Genomic DNA, 15,951 nt, shown 5'->3' on the forward strand with positions numbered 1-15,951 from the left:
ATGTGTTCCAGGTATTTCAGAAATGGCTGGCCTTGGTTGAGAATCAGTCAGGTAGAATGCTTAAATGCCTATGGACTGACAATGGTGGAGAGTATCTCTCTCATGACTTTTAGCATTTCTGTGATACACGTGGGATTAAGAGGGAGCTCACATCCCCTCGTACTCCAGAGCAAAATCCAATTGCAAAAAAGATGAACCGTACCATTCAAGAAAGGTTGCAATGCATGCTTTCCAATGCAAGTCTTTCTGGTGGTTTTTGGGCTGAGGCAATGAAGACTGCAGTACATGTGATCAATAGATCACCTAGTAAGAGTTTGGATGGTGGTATTCCTGAAGAGGCATGGAGTGGCAAGAAGCCCTCTTACTCTCATTTGCATATATTTGGGTGTGAGGCATATGCACATGTGCCAAAAGAGCTTCGAAAGAAGCTAGATCCTAAGTCTAGGAAATGCATCTTTCTGGGTTATGGTGAAAGTGGAGAGATGGGCTATCGTCTCTGGGATCCAGAAGCAAAGAAGATCATACGTAGCCATGATGTAGTCTTCAATGAGAAAAAGATGCATAAGGCACCCATGAGGGATGTGGAGATGAGGAGAATCACTTTCCAGGATGTGAATCCACCTGCATATGTTGATAGACAGCAAGTTGTCCATGCACCAAATGTGCAAGAAATGGTACCACCAAGTACTCCCACAGGTATACAATCAAGGGTAGATGATGGATTATCTATTGGTGGAAATGATGAGCCAAATGTTGCTGATATGCAGGTGAAACAACAAGCTAAAATGCCCTTGAGAAGATCTTCTAGAGTGTCTAGACCGCCTGATAAGTTTGTTCCAGGGGTAGACTATGTGATGCTTACTGATTGCGGGGAGCCTTCTTGCTACAAAGAGGCTATGATGCGCGAGGATCAACGCAAGTGGGAGTATGCTATATGCAATCAGAGATGAGTTCACTTATGAAGAATAAGACTTGGGACTTGGTTTCTTTGCCACATGGAAAGAAAGCATTGCCATGTAAATGGGTCTACAAGATGAAGGTCACAGGTGATGATGTGCCTAGGTACAAGGCCCGTTTGGTTGCTAAAGGGTTCAAGCAAGAGAAGGGTGTGGACTTTGATGAGATATTCTCTCCAGTTGTGAAGATGACCACACTTAGATGCATGCTTGGACTAGTGGCAGCAGAGGATATGGAGCTTATGCAGATGGATGTCAAGACAGCTTTCTTGCATGGGGATTTGCATGAGGAAATTTACATGGTGCAACCGGAAGGCTTTAAAGAAAAGGGCAAAGAGCATTTAGTTTGCAAGTTGAAGAAGAGTCTCTATGGTCTTAAGCAAGCGCCTAGAGAATGGTATAAGAAGTTTGATGCTTTCATTCGGTCCCAGGGTTTTAGAAGGAGTGAAATTGATCACTGCCTCTACGCTAAAAGAGCTAAGGATAATAGCCTGATAATCTTGGCACTATATGTGGATGATATGTTATTGGCTAGCAAGAATACCTATGAGCTAGATGCATCAAAGGCGAAGTTGCATGAGGCCTTTGATATGAAGGATTTGGGACTTGCAGGTCATATTCTTGGTATGCGCATCACGCGTGATCGGAGTAGGAAACTCCTTTGGCTTTCACAAAAAGAGTATATTATAAAAGTATTGCAGTGTTTCAATATGGAGGGGGGGAAGGCAATGAGTACTCCATTGCCTCCATATGTGAAACTGAGTCATACAGATAGTCCCAAATCAAATGAGGAAAGGGCCATGATGGCCAAGGTTCCTTCTGCATTAGCAGTTGGGAGTCTTATGTATGCTATGATAGCTACTAGACCAGACATTGCATTTGCAATGGGAGTTGTTAGCCGGTATATGGCTAATCCAGGAAAGAGGCATTGGGAGGCAGTTAAGTGCATCATGAGGTACATGAAGGGTACCAAGGAGATGTGCATCTGCTTTGGTAGAGGAGACGCGTGTACTTGGGTACACAGATTCAGACTATGCAGGGCATGTGGATAGTAGGAGATCCACTTCTGGTTATGTGTTCACCTTTGCAGGTGGTGCAGTGTCATGGATGTCTCGCGCACAGAAGTGCATTGCTTTGTCTACCATAGAGGCTGAGTATGTTGTAGCCATAGAGGGTTGCAAGGAGGCTATATGGCTTGATCAACTAGTGGGAGATTTGGGGATTCATACAGGTGTACCGACATTGCATAGTGATTCCATGAGTGCTATACAGCTAGCACGGAATCCGGTCTTTCATGCAAAGACCAAACACATTGAGGTCAGGTACCATTTCATCAGGGAGGTACTTGAGGACAAGCGCATAGAGCTTGTCAAGGTTCATACATATGATAACCCTGCAGATATGCTGATGAAGAGTCTACCTAGTTAGCGGTTTGAGTATTGTTGTGTATTGATGGCCAATAAAGCAAAAGGTTTCAGAAGTGATGTCTCATCTGGAGTGGATAAATTCAAGGAGCACAAAGAGTTCGAAAGTGTTGGCTTATCAAACATGGATGGCATGGATATTGACTCAAATGGTCCGAAGATTACTTCAAGGGCTAGAATGAAATCAACAAAGGACTATTCGGTATTTGAATTTGACAGCAATGATAAGATAAACAATGCAACATCCCATGAAAACATGGTGACAAATAAATTCAACGGGGAGAAGTGTAGAATTTCCAAAAACTTGGATGTACAGAAGAAACCAACAAAAGACTATTCGGTATTTAACTTTGATGGTAGTAAGATGAAGGATGCAACATCCCATGAAAATAAAGTGACAAATAAATTTGATAAGGAGAAGTGTACAAACATACAGAAGAAACGGACATACATATGATCGAAAAGAAAGCGAGTCCAGGCAGATGTAGAAAAGCAACCAAAGAGAATAAGAGTATTTAATGAAGATGTTATGCTAAAAGCAATGTGATCTACATGTTGCAAGCGAAGTTGTATGCATTCCATTAACTTACTTGACATCAAGGGATGTAGAGAATAGGTGTGGCATTAGAAGAGGGAGCAAAAGAAATGAATACCTACTCACGAGGCTCTCTTGCTTTCTGGTAAATGATACGAAAAAGCCAAATTTCAAACAACAGATAAAGCCTCGTATAAATGGAAAAAGTATTTGTAATAATTCATATCTCATTACTACAGGATTATCACATGGCACAAATTGGGATTTGGCAAACAAAGCAAAGTATGGAGTAAAGTTTAACATTCATGGACACACAGGAAGGCCCAAAACAAGAGCCTCAATAGTCTCGGCAATAGCAATTTTAAAAGACTACATTCATGAAAATGCTTTACCTCAACCCCATCTATTTGAAATGAATCATCTGATAGGTTTGACAAAAAAAGAAGTGTTTAAGTCTATTGGAGAAATACAAAGGCAAAGAGGGCATGCTCTAACATCTTTTCACAATTTGTATACTCTTTGGAAGAAGATCTTTGTATATGTTAAAATCCCAAAAAGGCAAAAAATATCAAAGTGCAGTGATTGTGATGATCTAAAGCAAGCACTCAAGAGTGCAACCTCTCCAGAACAAAGAGAATCATACAAAAAAAAAGAGAATTTTATCATGGACTGGTTCGGCATTCTAGACTAAAATATGCATTTTTGAAGGAGCAAGCTATTTCTCATCCAAATGAGTACATGTGCGTTATTGTAGATGGTATGGATCAGAACACAACATCATTACCTCGATTCATAAATACTCGAACTAAGCTACAAGGAAAATACTTTTTGAAGACACATCTATGTGGAGTGTTAGTGCATGGATTTAAGTTTTTTGCAGGCATATGGATTGATTCCTTGCACCTACATGATAGCAATCAAGTTGTAACGTCAGTTATGAAGGCAATTCACAGTGTACATGTAGAAAAAGGTCACCTACTAGCAAATTTGAGAATACAAGTAGACAATTGCAGACGAGAGAATAAGAATGTACTCTTTTTTGCATTTTGCTCAATGCTAATCGCTGATCGAATCTTCAATGAGATTGAAGTTGGGTTTTTGTTGGTTGGACACACACATGAGGATATCGATCAGGTTTTTAGCACAATATCAAGAGAGCTAAAACACAAGGACATGGAGACGATGGATGACTTGATAAGAAAATGTGGGAGGCAAGTTGGTGGCCACAAGGAAGGTATAGTATGCTCCATGGTTAAAAGGATGTTTGATTGGAAGAGCTTTATTCTACCTTTCATACAAAAAGGTGGTGATGCCCTGCTTGGTGGTCATAGCGCTCCACACTGCTTTCATTTTTTCTTAAAGGATGAAAACCAGTGATACAGTGGCAACACTATTCTCATGATGATATGGGAACCCGAAGAACCTTACTATCTCTTAGCTTCAATCCCGAGCAAAGAAATACATCCAATATGGGCTCCTATAAAAGAATTTAGCGAGAAATCTAAAGGTGAAATAGAAGGCTTAAAATCTTTTATTGCATACAAAGAGGAAATGCTTCGTAGATTTCCTAACTGGGAGACCTCTTGGAAGGAACACACTACTGTTATAATTAAGAAGACCTATCAATTGATAAAGGACCTTGAGAAAATGCGAGCAGATGATGCCAAGGCAAAACGACCTTTATTTTGGCCAAATGTTGGTAACGACTTGCACCCAACTCCCACGTCCATATTGTGGTCTAAGGAAGAGAGAGTTTATGCCGTAAGTAGACATAGACATCCACTGTTTTATTGCAGTTCATCGACCATCGGACGATGAGCATGAGAATGTTAAGTTCTGGGTTGCAAAAGTGGTGGATGTGACCATGGATGACAAGGGAAAAGTTGCAACATTTATAGCACTATGGTATGAGCCAAGGGGTAGGAAGGAGAACCACGATAACAATACACTGTATATTAGTTTTTTGAAGAAGGAATGGGTTCCAAACCATGAGAGCTTTCCATAGAGACAGTCATAGTATATTGGAAATCAAGGACAAAGAAAACAAGAAAGCACATGGGATATGATGTAGAAGAAAAAATAAGAATACCGCTACCCATTATTTTGCACATTATAGAGTTTTTGAAGATGCTCGCTAAGGAGGAAGTAGAAGGAGATAGCACAAATGAAGAATGCCCATGACAATACCATTCAAGCATCCAAGCAACAAGTGACGATGAATTGGACATTCAAACAAACTAGTTACCTATTTGTACTTAACACATTTGTAAAGGCAGAATTGAGTTATTGAAAAGGCTGCGTGTCAGACTCCTTTGTACAAAGACTCCAAGAGCAATATTTCTTGTAAACATATGACATTGTAAAATTGCAAGCATAGCTATTACTATTTTTGGAGCACATTTAAAGAGTCTTCTATGCCTCTTGTCTATTTTAACCTTTAAATTTTTTGGGCCTTTAAGAGTGTTATAGTTTTCTACATCAAATTTTAGGTGCATTCTTTTGGATTTAATTATATTAATAAGTCTTTATTTTGAAAGTGATTTTTCATGGATTTAAATTAATAACTCATGATTTTTTAAAACGTGAATAGGATTGTTAAAAAGAAGAAGTACAAAAGTAGGATTTTATCGAAATTTTTGCATTAGTAGTGCACCATTATAGAGAGAGATTGCGAAATTTATTGTGTGGAAATGATAGTGCCAAAAAGTGAACTTTTGATTCTCGAATGATATTCTCATAAACTTTTCAATTGGGAAGGATTTTTGGGATTATTCCAAGAGTAGACATATGAGTCCAAAATTAATGAAATAAGTGTTGTATATGAAGTTCATAATTGTGGACCTAGCCTAGATATGCATTTTACTTCGCCTACTTGTGGTCTAACTGAAAGAAGATACTCAACATGTTGTAGCTTGCTTAAAGCTATACCCTACACCAACACACACTACACTAGAGGGGGGGGAACAATATCAATGGTCCTTGCTATGGATCCGTGAGATGACGGCGGTCCCTAAGGCTTCATGACACATGAGCTTACACATGTCCTTTCACATCATAAGGCACGTCTTGGGAACTTGGTTGTTTTGGTATTTGTTGATGTTTCCAAGCTATTACCTTTCAAGCCATTTGAGGCTGCAATGTATAAGGCAATGGAATGCGATGCTGAAGGCAGCTTGTTGGCTTGCCATTCTCTCTAAATGCTTTCTTGCTGTGTCACCCTCTCTCTCTTTTATAGTCAGTATCACCCTTTAGTTTAAGTGACTAGTTGGTTGTCATGTAAGTGGTGGAAGATGCCAGGCATATTCATGGAGTTTGAGAACAATGAGCAGCAATCTCCTTCACATATCATCACACCGGAAGTTCTAGCCACTCTACTGTAAGAACTTGTGCAATCCAATATACACTTTGCTGATTTGACCGCTAATCACACCAAGCTTTGCATTTAGGACATGCCTCCAAAGTCCATCCTAAAACTTGATCTGGTACTTTTGAAGAAGATATTTACCTTGGAGTACCACCATTGGTTAGCCAAACAAAAAGTAGAAGAGATCAAGTACTCTTTCCAAGGGTTGGCAGCAGCCTGGTACCAACAACTTGATAATAGTATTAAGCACTCGTGGGTACATCTGGTTCATGTATTGACGACAGCTTTTGACAACACAAACACCGTAAAGGATGCACTCACTCAGTTATAAGATCTTGAATAGCTGTCGACTGATAGTGTTTTCCAACTCGGTGTTGGCATGCAACTAACTCATTTGTTGATGTGTGTTTATCCAAATATGGTGGAAGATATCAATCTTTTTTTCTTGTGGCGGAGACTCAACTCAAATGTTTCCCAAAGAATGCAAAATCAAGGACCAAAGACATTGAATGAGACATTGACCAATGGACATAGATCATGTCCAAAATGCATAGAATTTCCATAAAATTCCCCATCGGCGAAGTTGACCTGAATCTATTTCCGTTCGAGCCAAATTACCAGACTGTGACCATCATGGCAGACCTTGTTTCTTTTAATGCAGCAAATACAGCTCATTCGCAAATATTGTAGAATGCTTCAACCTCTGCGAAATTCTCAAATCACAGATTTGATCTCTTCCAAGTTCTTGGTTTTGGGAAAAGATCAATTTTCTCAAGTGGCACTGCCTTTGCTGCATCAGTGGCTTTCTCTTGTAGAAAAGTCACCTTATGAGACATCTGCTTATCATATTGCTCAAAAATCCCTTTGAGGGCAAATGCCATCAAGTGCATTGCAACTCCAACGGACTGAGATGAAAATTGGGATTTTCCATCCACACAATTCTTCATGTTGGTTAACACGCTCTTGGAGATCACCCTTGAGAAAGATACATCACATCCTTTCAGTTGCTCTACTGCTACTTGAACCTACAAGAACTTGTAGGTTCCTCTCGTATCAGGAAAGAAGTGAATGGTCTTCTTCACCATATCTTAGAGGTCTATTGGCAAGCTCAAAATCTTAACTCCACCATCTTTACTAATCTGAGCGTTGGGGTATACATCTAGAATATCCTGTCTCTTCCACTGCTTCTTGAAAAAGTGTGCTTGCAATCTTCCTAGAGCATTTTCAATCATGCTTTCATTGATGGTAATCTTCTGACCTTGATAGACTAGTTGCCTCTCCTTCTCGTTCACCTCCTGTACCAACCTGGTGAAGTTTTGGAGAGCATCCAAATTGGGCTTTTGAAGAGTGAGAGAGGAGCTCCCATATGTCACAATTTCAAGATCAAGGGAGCAATGGCTCTCACACTGTGCTGCAGAGGGGGAGGAAATTTTGTATGAGGAGCTCTCAAACTATGCAGGGTCCATTACGAGAGGGGATAGAAGTTGCAAGAAGAGTGCAAGGGAGATAGAAATGGTTGAGAGGGATAGAAGATGAAATATGAAGGAAATGGAATAGTGGAGGCTTGAGTTTGTGGTCCAATAGCAAGGGAGAAAGAAATGGTCGAGAGAGATAGAAGATGAAACATTGAAGGAAATGGAATAGTGAAGGCGTGAGTTTGTAGTCCGATTGCAAGGGAGATGTTGTTTTTGATTAGATGAGTAGCTGGTATAAACCAGTAAATGTGATGATTGATGTAGATGCACAAAATGGTAATGCTGCACAGAATTCACAGCAGCAATCACAAAATATCAGTGGACCTGTAGTGTCCTCTAGCAGTGGTTCACATACTTCGCCATGGACAGGCAGATTGAGATCAGGAGAATCTCCTCAAAGCAATGCAGATAGTGGTATGCAGGTATCACAAAAAGGAAAAGAGAAGGTAGATCAGCCCATGTTTGATGTGAATGCAGGTCACTCTTATGTGGATGGTGAATCCAGTGGCTCAGAACAGAGCATTGATGATGAGTTGGGTATTCCTTCTATTGTTACACCTGGAGTAAGGAAGACCATGGATGTTTTGAGAGCACCTGGAAGTGAGACTATTTTGCGCAGGTCTACCAGAGCTAGGTATCTTGTGGATAGGCTGAAATATGATGGATTTACAGCCATTCACTATGCCTATATGGTCAAAGTGATACAGCAACCAGAACCCACTTCTTTTGAGCAAGCCATGGGAAATGAAAAATGGGAGAAAGCCATGGATGAAGAAATGGATGCCTTGGAAGCAAATGCTACATGGGAATTGGTGCCTTTGCCTAAAGACAAGAATGCAATTGGCTGTAAGTGGGTTTATAGGATCAAGCACAATACAGAAGGTTCTGTGAACAGATACAAGGCAAGATTAGTTGTCAAGGGGTATGCACAGACATATGGCATTGATTATGAAGAAACATTGAACAGTCTGGTTGCAAGGATGGCAACTGTAAGAGCAGTCATTGCTATGGCTACATCAAAGGGATGGTCTTTACATCAGATGGATGTAAAGAATGCCTTCTTGCATGGTGATTTGCAAGAAGAGGTCTTTATGGAGCAGCCACCATGTTATGTTCGTGCTATTCATCCTGAGTTTGTTTGCAGGTTGAAGAAAGCCTTGTATGGCTTGAAGCAAGCACCTAGAGCATGGTTTGACAAGATAGGACAGTATCTTATCACTATTGGCTTTCAGATTTCCAAGGCAGATTTCTCACTCTATGTGAGAAAAACAGAGAAAGATATTATGCTGCTTGTTATTTATGTTGATGATTTGATCATCACAGGTGATAGTGATGAAGATATCCTTCATGTGAAAATGCTATTGAAGCAGAAGTTTGAGATGAAGGATTTGGGAGAGCTGCATTATTTCTTGGGCATTGAGGTGATTAGATCACCAAGTGGGATACAGCTCTTGCAGAGGCAGTATGGATTGGACATGCTGTCCAAATATGGGATGACAGGGTGTAAGCCTATTTCAGTTCCTTTGGAGCAGAATGTGAAGCTGAGCACAGATGCAGGTGAGCTTCTGGAAGACCCTACTATGTACAGACGCATAGTAGGAAGTTTGATTTATATGACTATTACCGAGCCAGATTTAAGCTATGCTATTGGATTGGTAAGTTAGTTTATGCAGGCTCCAAGGAAACTGCATTTGGATGCGGCTAGACACATACTCAAGTATGTGAAGTCCACATTGCAGTATGGACTATTTTATGAGGCTGGGGTTCAGATACAGTTGCATGGATACACTAATGCTGATTGGGCTGGTAGTACTTCTGATAGACGATCTACCAGTGGATATGTGTTCTCTTTTGGGAGTGTTGCAGTCACCTGGAGCAACAAGAAACAGCCTACAGTTGCCTTGTCGAGCACAGAGGCTGAGTATAGGGGTGCAGCAATGGCTGCATGTGAGGTAGCTTGGTTGCATAAGCTACTTTATGATATGCATCAATCTATAGATGGGCCAATTGTCATTTATTGTGACAACATGAGCAGTATACACTTGGCAAATAACCCAGTCTATCATGCTAGAACAAAGCACATTGAGGTGCATTATCACTATGTGTGGAAGAAGGTTTTACTAGGTCTTATTAATCTAGTTTATGTCAGCTCAGAGGATCGGGTAGCTGACATATTCACAAAGGCATTAGGCGCAGAGAAGCTGCATAAGTTCAGAGACCTGCTTGGTGTGCAGGAATTGGGATTGAGCTCGAGGGGGAGTGTTGAGATATCGAGCTCCACTCGTGATATGCCAGGGTGACCGTTGTGCATTTATGTCACCGACTTGTTAGCTGCAGATGCGGTTGGTACACCGCCCACGAATAATAGCTGGACGATAGCTATCCTTATCTACTCTAGTTCGTGGCTCAGTTAATATGCCACCTTAGTTAGTTGAGTTTGGTTTGAGACCCACATATAGGGTTCTTCTATTTCTTTGTACTAGAGTTCTTTTGGCTTTCACAACTAAGAAGAGGAAAATTGTTTTCAACCTCCACCTGTGTGTGTATTCCCCCATTGTGTATGTGAGAAAGCCGCAAGTGAGACTCCTTCCCTCTCTCCCACTATCTTCACAGGGGGTTCTATCCTACCTAATCTACCTACTCAAATAAAAACACTACAAAAAACAACCACTTAAAAGCGACAAATGAGAGATTTTCCAAGGGGGTGATTGGAAACTCACTCAAGACTTCCAAATCTGATTCAAACTCCATTTTTAGTGAGATTTGACAATGCACACACCTTAGCAATCACTCAATCAAGAAAAAAAGAATCCAAAACAAGCTTCAATGCATAAAAAACTCTATGGACAGAAATGATAGTTCTTGCTTTTCTACTCTAAACACACTCCTTTCCCACTCAAACCAATCCTAATCTCCACTAGAACACTCCTAAGCTAGGAACCATTGTGTAAAGGGTGGTTAATGGAAGAAATCTTATGCATTTCAAACACATACCTCGAACTCCTCTGCAAAACGGTGCAAAAAATGTGTAGACTGGCGGTGACTCCACATGTCATAGGGATCTTAGAGGGATGCCGATGGAGACCCCACTCCCGAGAAACTCATTGTGAGAACTTTGTAAGCACGATCCTAACACTTGTGTCACTCAAGTGTCTACCAGATTGTGGCAATGGAGATTCCACCACATGAATGAAGGAGGGGATGAGTAAGAGAAGAGGAGGTGGAGAGAAGGGGAAGGGGAGTCGAAAGGAAGGAGAAGGTGAAGGGGGGAGAGTGGTAATGACAAGGCAACACATAATGGAAAGCAAGAAGTCTCACTCATAAGAAGATAAAGATAATGAGAGAGTTTGTATTCCAAAAGTTGCAAGTACATACTAAAGACCAAAGTCAACATTTTGGCCCTTTACACATTGCACCTTTTGAGGTGAGGGCTAACCCTATACTCTCTTTCACCTCTCTCACTCTCTTTTTACAAGAACTTGGGCCCATACAGCTCCAAGGTGGATATCGCATTGCCTACCTCACACCCTCTCCTACTTCTCTGCTTCATCTTTACAAACTCCTACCACTTGCCATGAATTGTTAACCGTGGTGGTCAACACACACACACACACACACAATCCTTTTCTTCCTCTTTCCATGGAGCTTACATTATTTCCCTTGTCACCCATTTGGTATAACTTTTTAAACTACCTTCCCTCTCTCTCTCTCTCTTCAAATAAAACTTCCTCCCGCACTCTATACCCTTGCCTCTCTTTCTTCTAATTTCCCTCACACCCTTTCTCAACCCCCCCCCCCTTTTTTTCATAATCTAAAACTGGTTTTTAAATAAAAATATATTTTCTCCTAATATTTCCCTATTTTCCCCAAAAAAATTTAAATCTTCCTAAAATTTTCCAAGTTTTGATAATATTTTCCCCCTATTTTATCTATGTTTTATGTCCCTAATCTCTCTCTCTCTCTCTCTCTCTCTCTCTCTCTCTCTCTCTCTCTCAACTTCCCCTTAGTTCTTTCAATTTTCCTATTTTCTCCTCTAACTAATCATTCATCTCTCTTTTTCCTAAATTCCCTAAGTTGAACTCTCTCAAACTTCTTCTCTCCCTAGTTTCCCTCTCCCTCCCTATTTTTTCTTAAGTTTTGCTTTTCCTCTTTTTTCCTCCTTTTTCCCCTAATTTCTTTTATTTTATCTGAATTTCCTATTTTTTTCTAATTATTCCCTATTTCTTTCTATTTTTTCTTTTTATCTCTATTTTCTTCTAGATTTTTTCTATTTCTTTTGCTATTCTCCCAATTTCCCCCCTTTTTTCTTTAATTCTTATCCTAGTTTCCTATTTCCCCCTAGTTGTTCTCTATGTCTCCATATTACTTTGTATTTTTTCTAATTCTTTCAAATCCTTTCTGTTTTCCCTAACGAGTAGCATGACCCATCTACGACGGACTAGAGACCCACTCCGTTGGATCTCAAGGTGGGATCTAAATTTTAATGAAATTAAATTTCAAATTTCAAGACCCCTCTATCTCTTCAATTTGTCAATTGAGAGTGTTGTGATTGTGCCATGAATTTAGTATCAATCTCATTGTGGTTCTACTTAGGAAATAGAGGAAGCAAAAATTTGAGTAGTTATTGCGACCTTTATTCCTCTCAAATGCTTGGAATATTATGTGTTATGTATCATGGTTTAGTAGACTTTTGAATGCCCCAAGTGGAAACCATGGGTTTCATGCAAGAAATTCATCATGTCTAGGGCAAAGCCATCAACACTCCAAAATGGAAATGTATTTAACACGTGTATGTGTTGATTATTTGGACATATGTGAGTGAGTGCATCCATGTATGTGTGTGTGTGGTGTGGCTATACATGTGTCTTTATGAATGTGCATGTCTATGTTTATGTATGTGCATATGTGTGTGTGCATGCGTGTGTACAATTGTGCATTTGTTTACATGCATGGGCAACTCTTGTTTCTCTCATTTTACAAAAATCTGGCAAACTTCTTGAGTTCCAAATTTTGCATCCTCCATCCTACTTGTGCAATTGATTTGTGGAGGAGAGACCTACCCTGAGCTGGAGCAACACCATGCAGGCCATGTTGTACCCCTAACCAATCAAGAGCTCCTCACCTAGATGCTTCCCATGTTCACCAAATGTGGCAACCTAGCCTCTGTATTGCATTCAATGCACATTGAGATACAAATCCTTTGTCCCTCATGACAATTTGTCTAGGTGCTTGTGGCTAAAGTTTCTTTTTGATTAAGTGCTTCTACGCATGAGACCATGTTAATCACTATTGCAATGTCCAATCCCATTGTGACCACTGTACTAGACTATAGTAAGAAATCTCTCTTTCTCTCATGAAATTCATTGCCCACCAAAATAAAATTTTGAGCTCAGCACTTACATCACATTGCATAATGAGAGAGAAGAGAAAATCTAGGATGCACTGTTAGAGCAATGCAATTTTAAGAGCTTCAAAGAGCATTATTTTGTGGCAAAGGTCTCCAAAAGATCACACTTGCAAAGTTTGCATGTTTCATTGAAAAGACATAAAGTACTCACACCATAGAAACATTCACACACAATGGTTGTCCTCCTAAATAGCTAGTTATATAATTCAATAAATATGTAACTATCCATGTAGCAAAATGATCAATCAATACGATCTTCTTTGGCTATATCTCTATTGTGTCCATATCATAGAGTTAGAGCTTTCTTCAATTTCTTGGCTTGCCTTCCAACATTTGTCCCAAATCTAACATGGTATCATTGCAACCTATTGATCCATGATGGTCCTCAACAATTTATTGCACATGCCCAAATGTTCATACTGGTGACCTTATGGCCTAAGCCCCAACTACCCCTATCGGATTTATAGATCTCCATTCTTGCTTATCGATTTTTGCAAAAGGAATAAAAAAACTCTTTTCAAGGCCACCCCTACTCAAACTTGTCATAGTTTCTAGTTTTACATAGGGTAGATGGGCTGGTAAAGGGGTGATCATGATTAGGGAGGAAAGTACCCCCCAATATTATCCACCTTAGGATTGTATATTGGTCATAGAGAAATGATGAAAAGGTTGACATGTCAAGCTCTCCTTTTTGGAGAAATGATGCCTTTGTGTCTACTCTCAATTACCCAAGTACTCGCTCTCATGCCTTTAACAGGTTTCCATATCCATTTTACTTGGCGATACCATCATATATAAATTCTAAATTCATTAAGGCCACTGTCCTCCAGCTAATAGTGCTTAAAAGTGAGGCTAGGTTCCATAGTAATCTTGAACCTAAGATAGCCCAAATGGTCATAGTGGCAATGAAAATGTTGACATCAATGCCCATTGCTTATTGTTGTTTTTCCTTGTCAATGGCCTCTTCCAATATTTGATGTCATCTCGAGCCTTATTTAAGGCAACATGCAAATATGTTAGGACGTGTTCCAATCTGCACTTTATGGGCATTTGCTACATGAATAATAGCAAAGTCAAACTCTTCTTGATGGACATGTGCTCACAATGTTACCCAGATGACCTCCATTATGCATATGTGCACAGTTCTCTACTACGACGCAAGACTCATGAAATGACATCTCCTTAATAAGCTCTAATGCCTCCCATCAACAGAGATTTCTCAAACCCTAGTTATGGCTACCTTTATATATACACATACATATTTCTATCCTCCCCCCCCTCTCTCTCTCTCTCTCTATATATATATATATATATATATTATTTATTTATTTATTTATTTATTTATATAATGTATACACCTTCTCCCTCTTACCACGTGGCTATCTCCCCCTCTCTCCCCCCATCTCTCTCTCTTTCTTCTCTCCCTCCCTCTCTGTCTCTCTGTCTCTCTCTCTCTCTCTCTCTCTCTCTCTCTCTCTCTATCGGTCGCCCTGTAGGATGTGCTCTCCTGCCACTCTCCTCGCGTCTCTTATCTCATTGCGATGCCACATGTCCCTTGATCCTGTGCCACACGCTCTAGCTTCTGACCTCTGCACTGTGCCACTGCCCTCGAGTTCTCGCGATGCAACATGTCCCCTCTTCCAGGCCTCTAGCTAGTCCCAGCCGCACATTTCACATACTGTGGCGATGCCACCTCAGCCACCATGCAGGAGTGTCTGCCTCAAATTTGTAGCAACCGTGGTGGTGGCGGCCCCCCTTTCTTGGGATCATCGGTATGATGCTGAACCCCAAAGCTTTCCTGCCTCCATGAACCTCCTGAGCACTCTTTCTCTTCCGGAGCCTCCACCAAACCTCCAAAGAGCTTCATCGAGCCTCAAAATGTCTCCACATGGCATAGATTTTGAAGGGGACGTGGATCCTCTCCTTAATAAAAATTATATATTCTTCCCAATTTTCTAATTTTCCCTTCTTTGAAATTCCTTCTTTAAATTTATTTCTTTGAATTTCTTTAATTTTCTTCCTTAAAATTCTTAAAGATATTTCTTTAAATACCTTTGAAATTCCTTTAAGCCTCTTTCTTATAAATTCTCCTTCCCTTATGCTCTAAATCTTAAAATTACATCTATTGCTCTAATCCTTAATTTCTCCCCTCCTCCTTTACATTCACACACCTAAATACACTAAGTTTTTTCACCTTACATAACTATTTATTTAATTTTCCTTAAACTCACCCCAATTTTTTTAATACTTAAAGCATAATATAAAAAATTAGCTTTATGAGTCTATAGCATGATCAACTATTTTTATTGTGATCCCAATAATAAGGGAGGGATATTTATAACACCTATCTTCCCAACTAAGTTAAAATATGGTTCTTATCATTTTTCTTGTTGGATGGTGGCAGGTATGTAGACTCCCTTCAATAAAAGTGATGCTTGCACCTGATGACTTATAAAAGCAAAACTTGTTTGTACACACACACACAAATTCTTGAGAGAAATAAAAGATGCTATCAACTATTCTCCTAGTGCCTCGGCATTCCTTTGAGTGGAATATTTCATATCTGCGTCTATTGGGTTATCTCTCGCTATGGTGGGGGGTGTGGCTTTTGTGATTTGTGTATCGAGTGGGCCATATCAAGAGTGATAATTGACTTTGATGGGCCCCTATGAAGATCAGATAAGTTGGAACTCCACCATGCATGCTCTGGTCATCTCTGCACTGTGTGTAGTCTCCGTGGCACTAGCTCCAATATATTACTTCTACTAACCTTGAGAGAGCATAGTTCTC

Source organism: Dipteris shenzhenensis, chromosome 1, assembly GCF_047967505.1.
Source record: "Dipteris shenzhenensis isolate YYH24624 ecotype China chromosome 1, Dip_SZ_1.0, whole genome shotgun sequence".
Lineage (NCBI taxonomy): Eukaryota > Viridiplantae > Streptophyta > Polypodiopsida > Gleicheniales > Dipteridaceae > Dipteris > Dipteris shenzhenensis.